Below are 21,244 nucleotides of genomic sequence, written 5' to 3'. Positions count from 1 at the left end.
ACACATACATGCTGTACACATGTACATGCATAAGTACATACAGAAACATACATGCCTTTTCATCCATACTGAAGGACGTGCTGCAAGGATGTATGCGTGAGCGAGCGCTTTCACTGAGCTGTCTGAGTGAGAAGGGGAAGAAGGCCTTGCGGTGAGCAGAGATTGTGTGTGTTTCATTTAAATTCCACGTGTAGGACTCTTGTGTTCCCTAAAACAAAACAAACAATAGGTCGACAGGCTCCTATTATAACCTGGTTTGTATTGCCCACTTCCACTTGGGTGTAAATGTTCCAGAACAATGAATGAAAAAACGGATACCGGAATAATGGCCGCGTCTCCTCCTCTCCACCCTGCCTTCCCTCAAGTCCCCCGTGTCTCACACAGCTCTGGACTCGTATCAAAGCAGCTCTTTTCTTTTGTCTTTTGTTTTCACTTTTATTTATTTTTTCTTGCTTCCATCTGCCATTGGGAGGAGGTTGAAAGAGAAAAGGCTGCCAGTCCCAGCTGGATGCCTCGGCCTATTGAAGGTACCTCACCTTATAGCGTGACCGGGACAATACAGCCCCTGCCTTCCGGGAACCGTCAGAAGAGCCAGGGGTTGCGATCCAGGCCTCACGCACCCGCCCATGGGCTCCTGATTCGGGGCTGACGGCGAGCCAGGTGTTCCTCCTTCCCCTGGTTCTCTCTGCCAGGTCAGGAGACAAGTCAGGGTGGACCTGCCCATCGCCACGTCCTCCCCCTTCAGTGCCAAGGAATTACGTTGAATATTGCTCCGCTTTCATTTGACCGAACGTCAAACGGTCAGATAATCTGATAATGTTCCTTTTTCTCCGGAAGATGGTCATCCATGAGAATAACGGACCTTTGACCATAAACAAAGATATTACCCCGCAATGTGCTACTGATTGGCGTCAGGAGAGTGGTTCCGGAGACAGCTGTGCGCAGGGATTAAGAATGCTCTACAATGCCGCAATCACGTCACAGCGGGAGGAAGGCTTATCGATAAAAATGTCACAAAAAGAAAGAAAGAAAAGTTCAATTACTCTCCTCCTGTTATCGTTGATTAGGATGAGGGTTTGAATCATACATAATAACTGTGACAGGTGGTTTTCAAAATGAGAAACACAGCTAGACTCTTTGTTGTGATAAGAACCCCACATGCATCCATTGAGGTTAGACAATCTTTGATGATGAATGGCCATTATTCCTTGCTTTCCATTTCTTAAAATTAATACAATCCTGGATGGTTTTAACGTTGAAGTTAACTATAACAAGTTAAAAACATTCATTTTAGTGAAGTATTATTGAAAAGGAATGTTTTTTTCTCACACCTTTTTTTTGTACCTACATCCATACATTCACTTCCAAAGAACCTACAATTCCTTCACCAAGGTGAACTGGTTAAAAACAGTGTGGCATGGCTGACTAAACGGGTGCTTATATAACGTGATCGCTGCATGTGAGTTGAAGGAGTCTGAACCACAAATAGGAGCCAGCGAGGAAGCAGCACAATGACACCTGTGTCACAAACCAGTATCACGGTAACAGAGTCACGATCATTCCCTTCATGTTGTAACTGGGGCAAACTCGAGTCTTATGGGGAACAGTGACTTTTGGAAGACAGTGTGTGGGTTGTATGAACATTGGTGCAATACAAGGTTGTTGTAACATGGTGATGTTTTTCTTCCTGATGGTGGACTGGTATCAGGTTAAGGACAGCTATCTCCACCTTTTCACAGACCACTGTGGTCCACACACCCACCACACACCACGACGATCTTCTGCGCAATGTGACGGTCGCTCACCACCCCAAGGATACAAACCAAACTGCTGCTGGTGTGTTTCAGTCTCCTCTCACAGCCTGTCATTCCCCCTCAGTGTTTCTGTGGTCATCTGAAACACCAGCGAACCTAAAAGCCCTCTGACTTCCATCCACTTTCCAAAAGGCTTTTAGTCCACAACAAATCGGAGTTATGAGCTGGCTTTTTAACAAGACTGTGGTCAAAAGATTGTTGAGAGCGGCACTGGATCCTTGTGCTCCGTTGTCATGGTGATCTAAGTCTTTTGCAGGCCACTCCAGATGAACGTGAGAGCTCTGGTCGCTTCGAGTAGTGAAGTCGCTGGTTGCTTCAGGAGCAGATCTTGTGTCTTCTCCACCCTCCTCTACTCTTTACTACAAGACGTCCATGTTTTTCAGCTTCCACTGGAGCTACATATTCGAGGAAAGGCCCCCCATGAGACCTATTAAGAAATCGGAAGAGTAAAAACACCAGATTTCATCTGAATCCCCTGGGGACGGGAGGCTAAGAACACTTATTGGATGGTGTCCACGGTGATAACAGAAGTTGGTTGTGAATGTTTTCTGTCGGTTCCCTTGTGGTTGCCTCCTGGCGATGACACCTTTTACACTCTGAATGAACTTCATCTTACTATCGTTGTGTGTTTGTTTCTGTGCACGTTATTTCTGATTGTGTTCCTGCATGATGATATCAAGACTTCAGAGAGTAGAGGGTACGTAGCAATTTCAGAAAGTTACGAAAACTTGCTTTGTTCATTTTAATTACAGCAGTAGGCCTGTACAGTTTGGTTGAGGCTTCTCCAAATGAAGCAGTAGCCAAATAAAAAGGGTTGAACTTTCCTTGTTTCAAGCTTGGAACACCCAACCGTGTCATTACTCTTTGACCTGCCAGTGTTGGGTGAATCTCCTGGTACTAACTACAGCCCAATATGAGGGCGGAAGGAGAGAAAACAGAACATTAAATATAATGAGGCTTAGGGTCGTCTGCTTTGGCAGTAGAGCTAGCGCGCTAGTCCATGCATAAACCGCCGGTCTATATGTGTAGAAGTTCAGACAGAAAAACAAGCTTAGTCATAGTTGTGTTCATTGTGGTGTCAATCCTATCGTTTGGTTAGCATGAATTACAGCTTAGTTAGGTTAGCATTCATTACAGCTTAGTTTAGTTAGCACACATTAGCATTTGGTCACTGTTGCTATCACGAGGTTGGTAACAGACTAAAACTGTTTTCCCTCACTCCATCTCCACTGGACCCTGGCGAAGTCAGGACCTTCATAAACAGCTCCATGACCAAATGAGCAAGCTATAGAACACACTTTTCTACACATTTGGGAACCCTGAATGATGCCTTGTGTGATTAAATGACACGATAGATGACTATAGAGGCCTGTATATGATTATGTTTATTGCATGGTTCATACCATAAACAACTTGGGCTATGTGTATCAGGGTGAGTGAGCTGATCAGTATACCCATTTAAACTCAACAGCTCCACCTAGGGAGCGCATTGATCCACCTCCAAATATTTTAATAACGAGACGTGTGTGTGTGTGTGTGTGTGCACACATTCTATTAAAATCTGTGTTCTGGGAACAGTTCATGTTTCACTTTGGGTGAAACAGGAATTGAAACGGGAATGAATCCACCAAGAGAACGGAAGAGTTCTGTCGAGAATGCCTTGAGACAGACAGACTCTCGTTCATTTATTATACAGCACTCCATCTTTGTATGCTGCTGGGCCTATGAGTAATATGGCGCTGGGCATCCAAGGGGGAAATTGACTGAGCGTAAGAGAAAACAAATAACCATCCAAGTGCATTAAATGTTGTTGGGTTTAAAGTGTTGTGGGCCCGCAAAGAAAGAGCAAGGTTGGAAGTGAAGAAATAACACAATAACGCAACAGAACTTTTTGGGGGCAGTTTTTCTATGTTTTACAAATACATTGTCATGTGCAAATAGGCAACTTGCAATCTTAAGCTGACAACCGTACGTAGAAAAAAAAAAAAAAGAGCATTCCCTATACGGCTTCTGTGTGTTTTCACGACATGACGTTGCTGTTGCTGTGTCAGGGCGCGAGCTCTGAGGCAGTCGAGAGGCCAGTGCTGAGGTTGATGGAGAATGCCATGGTCGAGCGTGGGGATGAGCCAATTTGATCCAATCAGTATCAACGAGAGCCTATGACACATGGGAGGAGGACAGTTGGTCTCAACACCCTGGGTGTTTCCCGTGAATACATTTACATTTAGTCATTTATACGGTTGAGGAACACATGACGCTGCTCTTTGGCAGAAGGATGATGATGAAACTCGTACGAAACTAGTATGAAGGTCCAGTTTTCCATCTTTAGGCCCAGCTTCATGTCTGGTGAGATTGATACTGTGGTTCATTTCCTGCGACATGTCTTCAATCAGGCGGTCTGTCTGATAAAGCGTGCGTGGAACTTAAACATGCACACGCGAACACATGCGCACACAAACACACACTGATACTGGAATGCACACACAGAAATTTCCCCCCCCCCCCCATACACACACACTACAACCCACCCACGCACAGACTAGAACACACACAATGGCACAAGGGACTTTCAATTCACAAAGAATCTGTGTGCGATAGCTTTGATTAGTATCTCCAGAGTTCCAGAGCTCCCTGCAAACATTCCTCTCAGATCTTCCCCATAGATCTGCTGCCGTCTTCACAGTCCGACGCCGATAAGTGGGCTGGTCTCCTGACTCTATTAATGGACAGAACAAAACTTACCTCCTGATGAACTTCACACCGGTCGATCCTCACCATCGTTAGGGCCATGTTCAGATACACCACTTAGAACAATAGCGGGGTGGCGAGGAAGGGGGGCTTATGTGGGCCCCCCCCGCCCCCTGCTTTATTAGACCTTGTAAAAATGGAGCTGAGGTCTCCAAATAGCTATTGATCAAGGTGGCCGGCCCGGTCGTTGGGTTTGATTATTCATCTCGGAGATCCAGCGAGGCCGTGGTCAATACGGGCGAGGACGACAGGCCTCCGAGGGGCCCAAACGCAGCTCTGGGAAATGACTGTTAGTTTATCTCACACCCATCGATACATGGCGGTCCATCTGCTTTGATGATTAATACAGCACCAGATGTACACCGCTCGTAATCAGAGGTGTTTTAATGCATTTCTGTAGACGGTCGGTGATAAAGAGTAATGTATTTGTTTGGCTGTAGAGAAGGAGGGTCACCTGGGAAGTATGTGGATTGCCTAAATGAAGCCACACTCCCACTGATCCATAAATTGTGATATTAACTCTTGAGAAAAGACACTTTGTGTAATCGAATCTGTTTTTTCCTACTCTGACACAGCTAAGAACACCAGTTCTCGACTCAACAATTTGTTTTCAAACCATCATAAGCAATTCACTCAATCAAAAATCCACTCAATATCTAAATATTCCACGGACTCGGTATGGGAATCCAGAACGTGGAGGGGGGATCAGTCGGCAACAACAAAACAGCCTTATTCCCTCAGTCAGGATATTGCTGAATTTTCCTCCCTGATGTTAGAATGGTAATGGCTGGACAATGATGGCAGAGGAAGAAATCTTGTCTCTAAATGGATGTACAGCTGTTGAATTGTTTCCCCCTGAGAAATCAGGAGGAAAACTCCCCATCAATTAAAAGACACGCACCCACACACGCACGCACACACACACACACACACACACACACAGTCTCACATAGAGAGAAGGTGTGCTGGGAATGACAATCAAGCCAGCCCTAGCGATCAGCACCCTCCTTCAAGCACTTGGCTGGTTAAACTGTCTGCAAATGAAGCTCCATTGACCATGCACGCCTCTTAGGATACAAATCGTTAGCAAACGAGTCAGGCAAAAACAATGGGCTATATTCTCATGCGTGTGTGGGTGTGCATGTCTGTGTGTGTGTAGGTGTGTGGGTTTTCTGTGTGACGACTCAACACTCCGATGCTGTCCTTCCACTTCGCCTCGCCTTGACAACATTTAACCTCAGCAGGGGGTCTTGGGAGATGGTGTGTGTACTACGTGTGTGTGTGTGTGTTGGTGAGTTACGGCTCTGAACGCTCAAATCACAGCAGAACACCAGGCGGGCCTCCAGAGAAGCCAGTAGCAAAGCACTGAGGAATCCTGGGTTTGTTTGAGGAAGAGCAGGAAGCCTTATCTAAAGCCTGGTGAACAATAGGACTACACAGCCACAGCTTCCACAAAGCACTCTCTTTAGAGGCCTAGGAGGAGGGCTGGGGAGAAAGAGAAACGGAGTACTCCAGTTTTTATTACCACATGGGGGGGAAAAAAAGGAATAGAAACAGGACAGCCCTACGCATCTGAGGTTAGAAGAATAAAAAGCTCTTGCCTTAGTAGGTGTCCACCCTCTAAAAGCTTGTCAAGCTGGGCCTGAACACTCAATTCAACTAAGACTCATTTCATTGCCTGCCCGAATGCCTGAATAACTGTGCAAAATGAACTGTAAAAATAGAGAATGCAAAAGTCTACGTCAAAAGTTCAGGACATTCATTGTGTCTCCAGTTCACACTCTAGTATTGTGCCATGCATTTGGGAAAGATATTTAATCCGGTACACAGGTTTATGGAATGTATTTTCATGCGGCAAGCACACAGTGAGTACTGCACACTGCTTCTTTCTGCCTCCTAATCCTCGCGGTATTATTCACCCAAGGCAGAGAGTGGAGGGAAGATTATAAAGGAGAGGGGAGGAGGAAGAAGAAGGAAAAAACACAAAATAACAACTGAAAGTAAGAAGACTTGGCTTGTTCTTTGAAAACTTGGGCAGTAGGAGCGGATGGGGTCTTGGCTGGGCGAAGGTAGGCCTCAGACCAGATATTTTGCCATAATCATGTCCATAAGGACAGTGGTAGGGTATTTGTGATGCCCTGGTGCACTGAATAGAAATCCTAGAGCAAAATCCTTTTCTGCCGTTTCTGACATGTCTGCAAATTGATCTTGGACAACCGAGTGAGCTCAACTCTTACTATACAGTATTTATGTTCTTGTCAGTGATCAAAATACAAAAGGATAATTACTTGATGTTATTTGGTGTGAGTAAAAATGTATATATTTCAATGTCCATGTCTTGCTAAATACAATGAGCTATTATCAGTACATTACCTTTTGTGATACCTGCAAATTTGTCTCTTTGTATTCGAGATTCTGTTATACCACTGTCTGGCAAGAGACTGCACCCACAATAATTTTGATGTCGAACCTAAGATATTACATTGATTTTGTTGCACTTCACAATGCACTACTGTTGTTGAGATGTTATTAGTTGAGATATTTACTCTTGTCTGATAGCTGAGATTTAGTCCATATGCGCTCTGTCTATTACATACAGACGTTCCTTGACATCAAAATACTGTTTGAAATTCTGCACTTCTGATCCTTGTTCTTCTGTTGTACTGTCCATGTGCCCTATATGTTTGTCTCTTTGGAAAATGCATCAGTTGAATAAAATGGAAAATATAAAATGAAAGTTTATGCAACAAATGCATCGTTGACCGGGCAGTCTGTTGAAGTTTGGTTAGCCGTGCAGTGAAAACACTCATTCATTTGCATCAACTGCCTTATGTCTAATTGAAAATACGATTTGACAGCTGGACCTTTCCTTTTGAAGTTATGATTGGCCTCTTTGCAGTGTGAGAGGAGACTTGTCTTTTCACTCCCTCAAACACGCAAGTAGGTGCATGCTCAAGGTCGGATGGGTTGCCCTGGCAACAGCTCAACGCGTTTGGCGCAACGTGAGGCTTTTTAATCAGGACAGACTCACAGAATGACCTCAGAACACGAACCTTCCCTTTATCTGGAAAAGTGCTGAGTGAGGAAGCAATCGTCCCTAAATGTGTCTGACAGAGAGAGAGAGATTCAGAGAGAGAGACAGAGGGAGGCAAAAGAGAGAGAGACAGAGGGAGGCAAAAGAGAGGGAGGCAGAAGAGAGGGAGGCAAAATAGAGGGAAGCAGAAGAGAGAGAGAGCTAAGTGAAACAAAGTTAAGTGCGTTGGGGGTCCAGTCCCTGCGATCGTCTCTGGCCCTGTCCTTCGAGGTCCTTCCAGAGGGGCTTTGTTTATTATCGATCACTCCGCATTCACTGACGACCGCTGCCACAGATGCACAAGTTCCTGGCTGAGGGAAGAAAGAAGAGGACGGGTGAAGGAAAAAAACGAGGTAAGAGAGTGGAAAACGTACTTCAACACTCATGAATGTGCTGTGAGTGGTTTCATAAAAAAGGTGTTTCAAAAAGCACCTCTCCGATTTTCTTTTAATCCACTTAACCTCTCCTTCAATCCACTGATGACACTGACTGGGGAGGAAGGGAGAGGAGGTGGGGACAGGGAGGGGATGTAGGAGGGAGGGCCACAGTGGGAGGAGGGCCGGGGAACAAAGGATGCGGAGGAGAGGGGGAGGGAGGGAGGGAGGGGGCAAGGGGGAGGATGGATGAGGGTGAGAAGGATGGAAGGGAGAGGCGAAGATGAGATGGGGAGGGAAGCAAGATTGAGGATAAATGGGGGCGGGGGGGGAATCCCATCTGTTGACAACCAACATTGTTGTTATCAATGAATACAGGCCTCTGCCTTATCTCCCTGCTCAAAGATAGCGGTCAACTCCAAGTGTGTGTGTGTGTGTGCGTCTGTGTGTGTGTAGGGCCTGGCAGCCAATTATCTCCCTGCCCTCTATCCGCAGTGATTAATTTTTCTGGGTTGTCCCCTGCTTGCCTGTTATCAATCATCACTCCCCAGCAGGAAGTCTGATGAAACAAAAGGTTAATATTCCAAATAATCTCATACTGTAGGATGTGGAGAGAGGTATCAATGGGAACTATGTTGTCTTCCAGACAGCCTGATCTCGCAGTCATTACTTTCCCATAAGACATTGCAGTGACCTGAGATGAGATGCAAGGTCTGTATCCTGGTAATGGGATTAGGTTGCATTCATAAGTTGGTACAGAACCATTTTCTAAAGTTATGGTTTAATTCTGTCAGAGTCAAAGCGATGTGATTACTTCTATGAACACACTTGATCACAGTGTAAGTCTCACATAGTGTACACACCCACACGTTAGAAATACAAATGCTGTACTATGCAAACACGCACAAACACAATTATGTCATTGTGATATATGGTCCCAGTGTTTTAATGGTGTTTTTATGTGTAGAAGATAGCATACACTGTATTCCAGTGTGTTCGCACGCACATCTAATCACGTCCCAAAGTGACGCAGAAACGGCATTGTGTTCGATCTGAAGTGCAGTGGAGTTAACAATTCTGAGCTGTTCTCATCCTCGTCTCAATCCTCTGAAGCCTTTACTCCAGTGCAGGTGGAGTAGATGCACACGTGAGAGATAGGGAGAGATGGAGGGAGATTAATATTGCAGTGCAGCAAGGTGATCAATATGATCTCTGTCTCTTTAATGATGCTGAGAATGATGCGCTCCCTGATTAAGGACACAGTGGTAGAGGTTCCATCATTACAACATATTGTTAGAGGTTCCATCATGCATTAACCAGAGAATCAGTGAACACATAATATCTTTGGTAGCACTTTAGATCCATGTGCTTTACACGTAAATGAGTGAAAGTTGATCAGTAGTAGGTGTGTGCATTTTAGAAAATTAGAGAATGGAAAGAGACACAGAGACACAGAGAGAGAGACACAGAGAGAGAGACACAGAGAGAGAGACACAGAGAGAGAGACACAGAGAGAGAGACACAGAGAGAGAGACACAGAGAGAGAGACACAGAGAGAGAGACACAGAGAGAGAGACACAGAGAGAGAGACACAGAGAAAGAGACACAGAGAGAGAGACACAGAGAGAGAGACAGAGAGAGACAGACAGAGAGAGACAGACAGACAGAAGACAGACACAGATAGAAGACAGACACAGACAGAAGACAGACACAGACAGAAGACAGACACAGACAGAAGACAGGCACAGACAGAAGACAGACACAGACAGAAGACAGACAGACGACAGACAGACACAGACAGAAGACAGACAGAAGACAGACAGAAGACAGACAGAAGACAGACAGAAGACAGACAGAAGACAGTATATAAAACAGGTACAGGCAAAGAGGGCAGGGGTGCAGGAGAGTAGAGGAGACAGAATCAGAGCATACAGTTTGAGTGTGTGTGAGGGTGTAGTACTGTGTGGTACGGTGTGCGTGTGTGCATATGTGTGCTTGTGTGTGTGTGTGGTACGATGTGTGTGTGTGTGTGTGTGTGTGGCATCATGTGTGGGTAGCATTATGAACGTCTGTTAGACATGCAATAAGAATAGTCAATGCAACGCTTAAAAAATTAAAAAAACATTATTAAAAGCCATTACTAAATGCCAAGAGTGCACTCCAAAAATACCTGCAGTGTTACAAGTCTTTTCTGTTCTGTCCCCACTTAGCTTCACAGGCGCGGCTAAGATTAACACCATCGATTTTTCATGTTTCATGGAGATTTTTTTTTTTTAACACATTCCAGTTATTGGTGTGTTTTATAGTTGAGTCTAGAAAGCTTTGGCTCAAATCTCAAATGATTATTATTTTTATTTATTTTTTTACAGTAAGTTTAAATCTCTGAACAAGTAATTTCTCAGTAGACATATTGCAGAATGACTGACAACTCTCTGACTCACTCTTTGACTGACTTACTCACTGACTCACTTGCTGACTGACTTACTCACTGACTCACTCGCTGACTGACTGATTGCCTCACTGACTCTGTCAGTCTGGAAGGTTCTCCAGCAGGCAGAGGTTGTGTGTCCTAAAGCCCTCCCTTTTGCAATCCTCTCTGTTGTGTTCATGAGATGATTAAATGAAATCCGTTACTGCTACATTGTAATTTTAATGATATAGATACAATATGCAGGGTGTGTTTAATGAGATGTATACCGTATACAGTGTATGCCTAATGACATGGATCCAACTATGTAGAGACATTACACAGTAAACTGAATGGATGATAATCTGTTGCACATCATATTCAGTTGTAGGCCTACTATCCTTAACTTTCTCTAGATTAATTATTTAGTTTCAAACAATTATTTTTAATCTTGAGATGGGACACAGGGTTAGGTTCCTCCCCTCTTTCTCTGTTTTCCTTCCTCAGAACAGTCGTGTACCTCGATGTGAGGAGTGGATGGGACAGAATCATCCTTTTCATTCGAAGAAAGTTTGAGTTCAACATAAGATGTGTCCTGAACGGTGGTCAGAGTCCAGAGCCCTTCTGCTCTCCACATGACAGAGGGAATCAAGATAATTGTCTTATTGATTTTCTTGTGTTCTCTGCTCACTTCGCTGAACAGGGTTTGTTTAGGGATTGCACTTGTAGAGAAGTTTGGGATTTGTCTTTGTGTCCGCACAAAGGCCTCTCTCGAAAAGCCCCGTCGTGCCTGCACACACTCACACATTACAGTACAGGGAGTGTTGACCTGCATCCTGAGTGAGTGTGTCTGTGTGTGTGTGTGTGTGTGTCTGTGTGTATGAGTGTGTGTGTGTGTGTGTGTGAGTGTGTGTGTGTGTCTATATCTATGAATCAACTTTGTCTCCCTCCTTCACTCCCTCTTTGTCTCTCCAGGAGCAGAAAGGCAGGGCAGCAGATCACATTAAGTGTAGCTGCTGTACCATTGCCTGTAGCATGACCTGACAGACTGTTGAGATGGCCTGGATGAGGCATCTCTCTCTGTCCCTCTGTCTGTCTGTGTGTCTCTCTCTCCCTATCTTTCTCCCTCTCTCTGTTTTATCTCTTCTCCTCCCCCCGCCCCCTCCCCCCAGGTCCCTACTGGCCCTTGGCCGCTACAGAAACAACAAGGCCACAGCAGATGTAATTCACGGAGAGTTAGACATCCTCACATCAACAGACTGGGGCCTGTTATACAAAGCCCCCTGGTTGGTTTCTCCTCAGTAAGGATGTAGTCAGACATTCCAATGTGTGTGTGTGTGTGTGTGCTGCTGAACATGTCAAACTGCAGAGAATTTGTCTGAATTGCAGATAGACACTGGATGTATTAATTTTGCTCTGCAGATGTCATTCCATGCTGAACCCTTATTTTGGGATGATTGGATAAACAATGGTTTGTGCAGTGTTTTTTGTGGTCAGAATTGCAAAGCATTGGTAGGACTATTATTTTTTGATATATATGAACCTTTATTCTAAGGTCTGTAATCACTATCATCTCCTCATGCTGTCCTTTGGTAACATTGTGTCTGTAATAATGTAACATTGTGTCTGTAATATTTACATCACAGACACACTTTCCATACAGTAACATTGTATTTGTCACCCTAGTTTTCATGTTAACATTCATAACATTGTTTAGTCTGTATTTGTTGTTGCCTTCCCTCAGCAAGTCATTACAAAGGCCTGTCAGATACCCTTACGGTGATACTCTGAGCTTTGACTAAAGAACTGGGTCACAAGACTTATGTCTGTCGCTGTGCTTACTTCAACCACTGAGACACGGCCAGAGGGAACAGCACTTCCCCTAGCCCCCTGTAAGCCCAGGGCCTGGCCCCCAGGTAACTGCAGTGTCACCCCTGAGATGGAGGCCTTCATCTGGGGGAGAGGGGGCGGGAACGGTCCTTAGTTTCCGACCCATTGGTGGTGGCTGTTTTTTTTTGTTTTAGAAAGGCCCCTTGGGCCTCCTGTCTTCCTACACAGAACTCTAACCCTGCACCATAAGGCTGCTCTACATCCCTTACTGGGTCAACCACTTGGCCATGTACATTCGTTTTACAATACAACATTGAAGAATGCTGTCCGTATCACATTTAGCTATTACTGTAGTGTGAGATTGTTTGTTAAAAAGTGTCAATGTACAAAAATACTTGTTCATGGTCGTTTTTCAAGCTCTTGTAGGCTGTATGTCCGTACTTATCGGTGATGATAAAATACCACTTTTTCGAAGTGAGTTCAAGACTGCAGAGCTCCATTGAGTGTTGGTTGGAATTGACTAACTTGTCTAACAATATGAATGTACTTGGGGAGAGGAGTAGATTAACTATTAATACAGTGATACAGTGAAATAAACTGACTGGTAAAATCGTTACACCCTGAGGATCAGTGTCGGCGTCATGTGGGGGCATTCGTGAGTTACTGTGCCCCCCCCCAGGCCAAGCCCTGTAACTTTACTGTGCCCCCCCAGGCCAAGCCCTGTAACTTTACTTTTTTATTAATTACGAGGCCTCCTCCAGCTCCAGCAACTGAAGAGGGAGCTAAATGGAATTATGTTCCCACCGGTGCCACCTCTGAAGAACAAGAGATTTCTTCAGGTTAGAAGCCATGATATTTGTTATTTTGGTTGGTCGAAAGAAACTAACGTTAGCTGTGGACAACTACCCATTGTGGCCTTGGCAGTACCAAGTTTGCACTGCCCAGCCCTCATGCAAAAATGAGTGTTTTGAGATTGGAGCTGCGTTTGTGCTCGTGTGTTGGTGACGGAAAACTCATTATGAAGTATAGCTCGAGTACTCAAACAGCAGTTTGTGCGCCGACTCTACGGAGGACGGCAAACTACAGTAGCAGCAACGCGCCAACCTCACTAATACCCGACTGCGATCCGTCGTCCTCACAGGTTTCCAAGGTTTAAATCTGTTTCTGCATTTCAACCGCTTCTAAAATGCCCCAGTTACTTTTTTGCTGCACCGTTTGTCAGATTCCCACGCGTCTGTTTTTTCCAACAGGCCTTACACTTGAGCCTACTTAGACTTCTCGCTTGGAGGACGTCTTATTAAACCGTTTTGTTTTTCACAGGAGCTACTCTGTGAGTGGAGTGGAATGTTAGGAAAACTTCAGAGACCGTGGTGTAACTCAAACTTTTTAATGGTTTCTTAATCAGGCTTTAAGTGGCCCGGCCCAATAATCTTATTGCATTGTATTAGAACAGAGAGTTAGGAGTGAGCACACAACTGTAGCTCTGGTGGTGATAGTTGGCTGTGTAAAAACGCTGTAAATAACTCAAGGGTTGGGAGCTGGATGGGTTCCCAGCGAAATGGATGTGTATTTAACCACATCCATTGTCTAAGGAAATACCCCTCTTTGACAGAGTCTTATTAATGTTGCAATTTGTAAAGTTGTTCCTTGTAGCTGACAGTTTCATGTAAAATATACACACTCTATCTGATGTTCACTGAATACTATTAGGCGTTTTTAAAGAAGGTATCTTTAATTCAACCTGTTAGTGGAAAGATAAATATAGAATAAAGAACATGAAAGCATTTGGAACATCTCAGCAGAATGACTTGAACAGCTGGCTGGTGTTGCACCAAGGCCAACATAAATATGCATAAGTCCCCAATTTAACTGTTTCACAACCTTTGCGGAAACACCACATGAATTTACCCACCTAGTAGATGGACCCCCTTGGGCCATGTTTAATAATGCATAAACCCCCTTCGTCAAGGAGATATAATGGACCACAGCTCAGGATTTGAAGTAATTCCTAACCCTATATGCAGGTAATTCTCATTATCTCCAAAAGGCCTATATAGTTACAATACACTGCGTGTGTTATTGACTTACTGTGGTTTGCACAGGCTAATTATACGATACCGCTCAGCTTCAGAAATGGATGTAGGTTGCTCGCTTGGGCTAACTAATGCTGTTTTTGAAGGTCACTCCTTTTCAGTTTCAGCAATAACCAAGTAAGGTTCAATAACATCCAGAGTTGGCAGATGCTGCAATTAACCGAAATCTAAACCAGTAGGGCCAGGTGTTTGTTTCAAATAGGTAATTAGCCTTTTAAATATAACACACGCTCTTATTTCAATTGTTATTGTTAAGATTAGAGTCAGTTAAAATGTCAAAGCTGTAACAGAAACAGTTATTGAAAGCCATTAACGTTCCTGTTTTAATTGAGGACATGATGCCAGAGTAACCTGTGGATACAAGCCCATAGACTATTGTTTATGGTCTCATGTTGGGCCTACATTAGCCTTTCTTGAGAACATTTTTCATCCAATCCCAAGCACGCTGAAGTGTGTTCCCAAACTACCTTCAAGTGGAAGGAAATCCTACAGGATTAAATGGATCATTTTGTAGTTTTTGGGTAGCATGATGAGTCAAGATTTAAAAAGCTTAATATATGAAATATGATTTGATGTCATGTCACTTATTATAATAGTCTTAGGTTAAGTGCTTACAAATAGCATGAAACATACATCCATGGAAGACTCATATAAATGTACAACAGTCCATGAACAATGTACATTTTATGTGAACATTATCTACTGTACCGGTGATTTAAAAAAGGTACTGTACATTATAGAAAGGAAAGAGGGAGATAAACAAAAGGAAAAAGAGGGGAAGGAGAGAAGGAGAGAAAAGAGAAAGGGAGAGAGCAGGAAAGAAAAGAGACAGAAGGGGACGGATAGAGAGAAAAGAAAGTTTTGTGCTTTTACAACATTTATGGAAACACTGTTAATTCACACCCCTAGGCCAAGGGTCATGAGCTTACAGTGCTCTATTTTCCCAAGCTTAGCCCCAAATTTCACTCAACTTGTACAAGAAAGCAGACAGAACTATCAAATCTAAATATGGATTTGGTTGCTATACTAACATGTAACAAGGTTGCTAAGGCGCTTCGGCAAGCAACCTCATTAGTCAGTCCAGTCCTCAGCTGTGTAGAAGATGAGTCATATCAGTGAACACTTTCATTTTTACATTAAAACCTATTACAGTTAGAAAAGTGTATATTGCACAAGATGTTTCGTCTTCCAGTGCAAGCCGCAGGACGTGCCAGATTGTTAACAAGGAGAGAGAAAAGAAATCTCTTGTGACATCCATATGGTTAACAAGAGAACCTGAGGCACTATAGTTGCTACTCAGGAGAAGTGCTGGGTAAATTTTTTTACCATTAATTTCTTAACTGCTGTAATGTCCTTGGATAGATTTCACAGAATTCCTTACAGTGAGAGGAAAATTACATTAAATTGAAGCTGAATTGTTTCTTTTTGACATGGGAAAATAATTAAGTACCCTGGAGTGGAGAGTGGAATTATCAGAACGGTTGAACCGTCATTACCTTTTCTGAAATGTTTTGAGAGAAATACATGAAATATTATCCCAGGGTCTGAATTGTAATTTCTCTATTACAGGGACGAGGATAATAGTCTCTTATTGGACTGTCCCATATAAATACATGCTAAACAACAGTAATGCTGATATTTCCAACTGCTTTCCCAGACGTGATTTCCCCTTCTAATCTTTCGGAGGAGTTTATGCTCAGAGTGCAATGCAGACTATTTGTAGATGCCTCTTCTGCCAAGATTGTTTGCCCAATGTTGCCCATAACTACAGTTATGCTCATAACGTACAACTGCTTAGGATTAGAGTGCGTTCATAGTAAGTTTGCATTTATCCGTAGTTTTGTACGTTTATATTAAGTATTTGTAGATGATCTACGGATCAACCCTCCAAATCATTTTGTAACATATCCTAACTCGATAATATTATAATTTTAGTTCGTTTAGTCTTACTGTTTTGGTCTGTAGAAATGGCTGTTGTCTATGGTTTGGCTCTGTGCACATGGTTGTATATGATGGACCAGGGTGTATATGATTACATGACCTGTAAACATGGATAAAGAAGGATGACAGGAGGGAGGGTGCAAAGGAGGGAGTGGGGGGTGGTTAGGGTTCGGAAGAGTTTAGTAAAAACATTTCAAGTCAGGGTTTTTAGCGCTGGTACTCTGCACACGGGCTAATGAGCTAACTTCAAAAGGAACACGGAAAGTGACTGAAGGAGGGATGAGAAGATGACCTCTCACAAGCACCTCTGCCGTTTCATTCTAGATGTTTTCTTTTTTTCTCTAGTGCTCAGAGCAAAATGGCAAAATGTAAATACAGCTTTGCAGTCTCGGTGAGTCAGCCACTTTGATGCAGAAACTTCTCTGTTTTCAGATCTTAAACTCAATTTTAAGACACATAAAAGGCTCTTCGGGCTGGCTGCAGCAGATGTAATGGAGATAGAGGTGGAACTGCCTCAACAATCTACGTTTCCCAGCCACATGGCTATAACGATGATCAGATGTGCATCCGACGTAAACCATCAAACCATTTATTTCCATCAAAGTTTGTTGCTCCAGTTGTGTCAGCAGTGACACGTACAGTAGTGAGTGAACAACAACACGGGGACATCATGATTGAGATGGCCCTCACTAGAAAAGACAGGCCTGTTCCTGGTCTTCCTGTGTGCTGTGGGGAGGACAGGCTGCTGAAAGGACAGGCCTGTTCCTGGTCTTCCTGTGTGCTGTGGGGAGGACAGGCTGCTGAAAGGACAGGCCTGTTCCTGGTCTTCCTGTGTGCTGTGGGGAGGACAGGCTGCTGAAAGGACAGGCCTGTTCCTGGTCTTCCTGTGTGCTGTGGGGAGGACAGGCTGCTGAAAGGACAGGCCTGTTCCTGGTCTTCCTGTGTGCTGTGGGGAGGACAGGCTGCTGAAAGGACAGGCCTGTTCCTGGTCTTCCTGTGTGCTGTGGGGAGGGCAGCCTGCTGCTGGGTTACTTTGGTGTTGGTGAGTCTACCGGATCAGGCAAAAGTATTCAGTAGCCAGCGGGAAGGTTTCTGCGACTTAACACGATCATCTGGGGGTTTTACAAGGGAACTTGTGCTTTCACCTCTTTTCAACCGGTTTGATCAGCTTCATCCAACGAAGGTCATGTTTGAACGAAACCATATGCTGTTAACTACAGAAAATGGAATAAAGGAGGGGCCTTTTTTACCTAGCCAACGGCAGGTTTACAATGTTGGTTAAGTAAACGTTATTTTAATTTGAACATCATGTACAGTGCCTGGGATTAAAAACCTTACACGCCTCCATACCTTTTTGTTTAACACATCATCTGCTACCTTGGTAACGACACCAATGCGTACATTATTGTCAAGTACACTATTGAAGATGTCCAAGCAAACGTCTAAGCTGTCCCTGAAATGTACAATCCTGACTCTCTGAGTATTGACTTCTGACAAAGTCATTCTGAGAAACATTATTTTCTTTCTTTCTCGTAAAGAAAGGAAAGAAAAAAAGTTCATTTACTGACAGGAAAAGATAGAATACTGCTGCTCTTGACATGTTGTTCTTCGAGGCTCAACAACTTTCTGATTCCTTCGCTTCACGCTGGAGCTTTTCTGCTTCCTGATTGTTTTGTAAAGCGATGCCAAGTCCTGCGTTGGACCACCGATTTCCCTCTGATAGAGATCTCGGGGGACAAGACAGCACCCAGCAACCTTCCAAAAAATACATCACAAGGAGAAAGCAACAGAAGGAGAGGCGATCCCCAGGGATCCCGAGGAGAGATATGGACAAATGAACGAGTTCCCCGGCGCGGCCTTGGCAGTCTGCTCTGCTTCAGCTCACACACGCCGCCAGACACTCCTCAGCCTCCCTCCGCAGCTCTCCCTGACCAACACACACACACGTCACACACACTCACGGACACCACTTCACCACACACACACGCACTCTCATACTACTACAACAAGCTCACACATACTAACCACACACACATAAACACATACTAACCACACACACATAAACACATACTAACCACACACACATAAACACATACTAACCACACACACATAAACACATACTAACCACACACACACAAACACATACTAACCACGCACACAAACACATACTAACCACACACACACAAACACATACTAACCACACACACATAAACACATACTAACCACGCACACATAAACACATACTAACCACGCACACATAAACACATACCAACCACGCACACATAAACACCAAGAATATGAAATTATATTTATTGAATTATCAGCTGGTAGTATTCTTTGAGTAATCTTTAATGTAGAACGTTTTCCACTGCTTATATATATATATTTGTTTACCTCTACATTGCCTTTTCATTTCCGAAAATGCCACAAACACAACCCTTCAACAACGTATTATGTAACTTCATTTCATGTACCTACTCATTCTTCCATTAAGTTTCGAACATCGTAAAACCAAGCTTAAAGTAGGCTATCTTACTGAAAACTTCCCAAGTTCCTCCTCCCTGACTCTCAGCTGTCTAGACTTCATCTCCACAGGTCTGGCATCCAAAAGGCTGTTGTTAAATATATGTTTATTACAGTGGTGCCTCGGAGCTACCGCCACCATCATGATGACTCTGATCAATGCTGGGCACCACGCCAGCACATCCAAGCTAGCCAGCCAGCGGCGCTCCGACGAACAAGCGCCCTCCGTGAGATATCGACTCCCGGCCGGCGTACAGCCGTCACCTGACTCATCTGTCACGGAGAGAAAGACTAGAATTTGACGTTTTGTCAGTTATTATCTGAGTGAATCCAATAGCGACAGCGAATATTCGGAGCGTGCTGAGAAGGCCATAAACCCGCAGCCTAATCAACGTCACCGAACTCTTTAATCATCTGGGGGCGGGTGAATTGATATCCTTCGCTCGGATAAGGCGATGGGCCTCTGTCTCCGAGGCCGAAATTGAAGGTGGATATGGATCAATTCTTTTATTTAAGAGAGGGCCATAAGTGGTTATAAATATTTAAGTAACTTAAACACACTGCTGTGAAGGGAGTATTTCGAGTTCAGCTCGGTAGATGAGGAACAATGTTTTTCAAGTGAGTGGTGGTTATTATTTCCTTGTAGCGGTCGTGCTATATCTGATGGCTCCATGGCGAGACACTGCAGAGGCTTGTATCTGTCATTTGCCTCAAGGGTTGTCTGGGAACATTGGCAAAAAGAAACATACACATACATAATACATTGTGGGACATACGTCTTGGTTGTTGAACAAGTACAGTTCAGGGGAAAGAAAGTATACATTTCAGGTATGCAAAAAGCAGAATGCCAGTGTTCAATGTCTGTTGATTTCTTGCTCTCCTGTGCAATCCACAGACATGTCAATACCATGCGCCTGAACGGGGTATTCAAACTGTGTTTGGTATCTCCATACACTGCCTAAAACCATCCAACATTCTTGTCTGTCTCACACAAGGCAAGAGCATCAACCTAAAACTAGGGTAGTCAGGTGGCTGAAGCTGTTAGGGAAGCGGGCTAGTAATCTGAAGGTTGCCAGTTCGATTCCCGGCCGTGCCAAATGACGTTGTGTCCTTGGGCAAGGCACTTCACCCTTCTTGCCTCGGGGGGAATGTCCCTGTACTTAATGTAAGTCGCTCTGGATAAGAGCGTCTGCTAAATGACTAAATGTAAATGTAAAACACAAGAAAGAGATGGCTGCCAGTGTGTGTGTGTGTGTGTGTGTGGCCTATGGTGCTGAGGGGGTGGAATTAAGCAGAATATGCAGCTAAATGTTGCAAATTGTGGAATTATCTTTGGAGAGGTGGCGTGATGCTCAGTGTGTGAGGTACCAGACAGTGTGCAAGGTGATAACCGCCTGGGAGCATGAACGCCCCCCAAATTTTCTGGTGTTTTCAACCGTAAGATGCAAAATACTGCCAATAACAAACCTGTGTGAAGGTGTGTTGGGTTATTCTCTCTCTCTCTCTACCTCGTTTTAGGGGAGCGTTTTTCCCTCAAAGTCTCAGCTCTTGTTGCAATTCAGCGGCAATGTGGTGATATGCACTCAATATAGCAGCTTTAGCTGTCTGCCAAGGAGGCTGGGAGTGTGGCTAGATATCCTTCATTTGTTCTCAGTGTCAACATCGTAGTGTGTGTCGTGGAACAAGACAAAAATATCTTGCCTTCGGTGGATATTCCCAGAGGGTGCAGTCATTTCTAACATGCTGCACACTTCAAACACACCCATTTTCTTTTTTTTTTTACCTTTATTTATCCAGGTAAAATCAATTGAGAACCAATTCTCATTTACAATGATGACAATGATTTACAATCATTAGCCATCTACCATTCCAGTTTTTTTTTTTTGGTTACCAGATTAAGACATCGTATCCTAGACAAGATGCCGACATGTTCTTTCGCTCAAGGGGACGTATCGTCCTGAGGTGAAGGAATACCCCCCCCCTCCCCCAGTCCTGAAACAAAGGTGGTAATGAACATTTCCGTCCACATCTGCTTGTTTACCCATATTTTGAATGCCACCATTGGGCCCTCCGGCCTGCTCTCAGATCATTAGCAGTGAAAGCATGATGTATGAATCAGACTTGAGAGACCAACTTGTGTGTGCTTAGCCCCATCCCCAGACAGTCCCAGTTTAATTGTGCATTAAAGACCAGGCGCTGCATCGTTTGTTACATACGTTGTGTACATACCTAACCCTTCTTAATTCCTATTTGAATACTAATTAATCCTGAAACGAAAAGATCAACTTCATTAACTTTGGCAGCTCGTGGCAGACACGGAGGTTAATTACTAAAATAGTAATGGACAAGATAGTGTTTGGTATTCACGAAATGTTTAATGATGACTGAGGATAGTGAGAAATAGTACATTGAAACAAAAAAATATACGTGCGAAAGGTTAA

Source organism: Osmerus mordax, chromosome 22 (assembly GCF_038355195.1).
Source record: "Osmerus mordax isolate fOsmMor3 chromosome 22, fOsmMor3.pri, whole genome shotgun sequence".
Taxonomy (NCBI): Eukaryota; Metazoa; Chordata; class Actinopteri; order Osmeriformes; family Osmeridae; genus Osmerus; species Osmerus mordax.
This window is presented reverse-complemented; position numbering follows the sequence as displayed.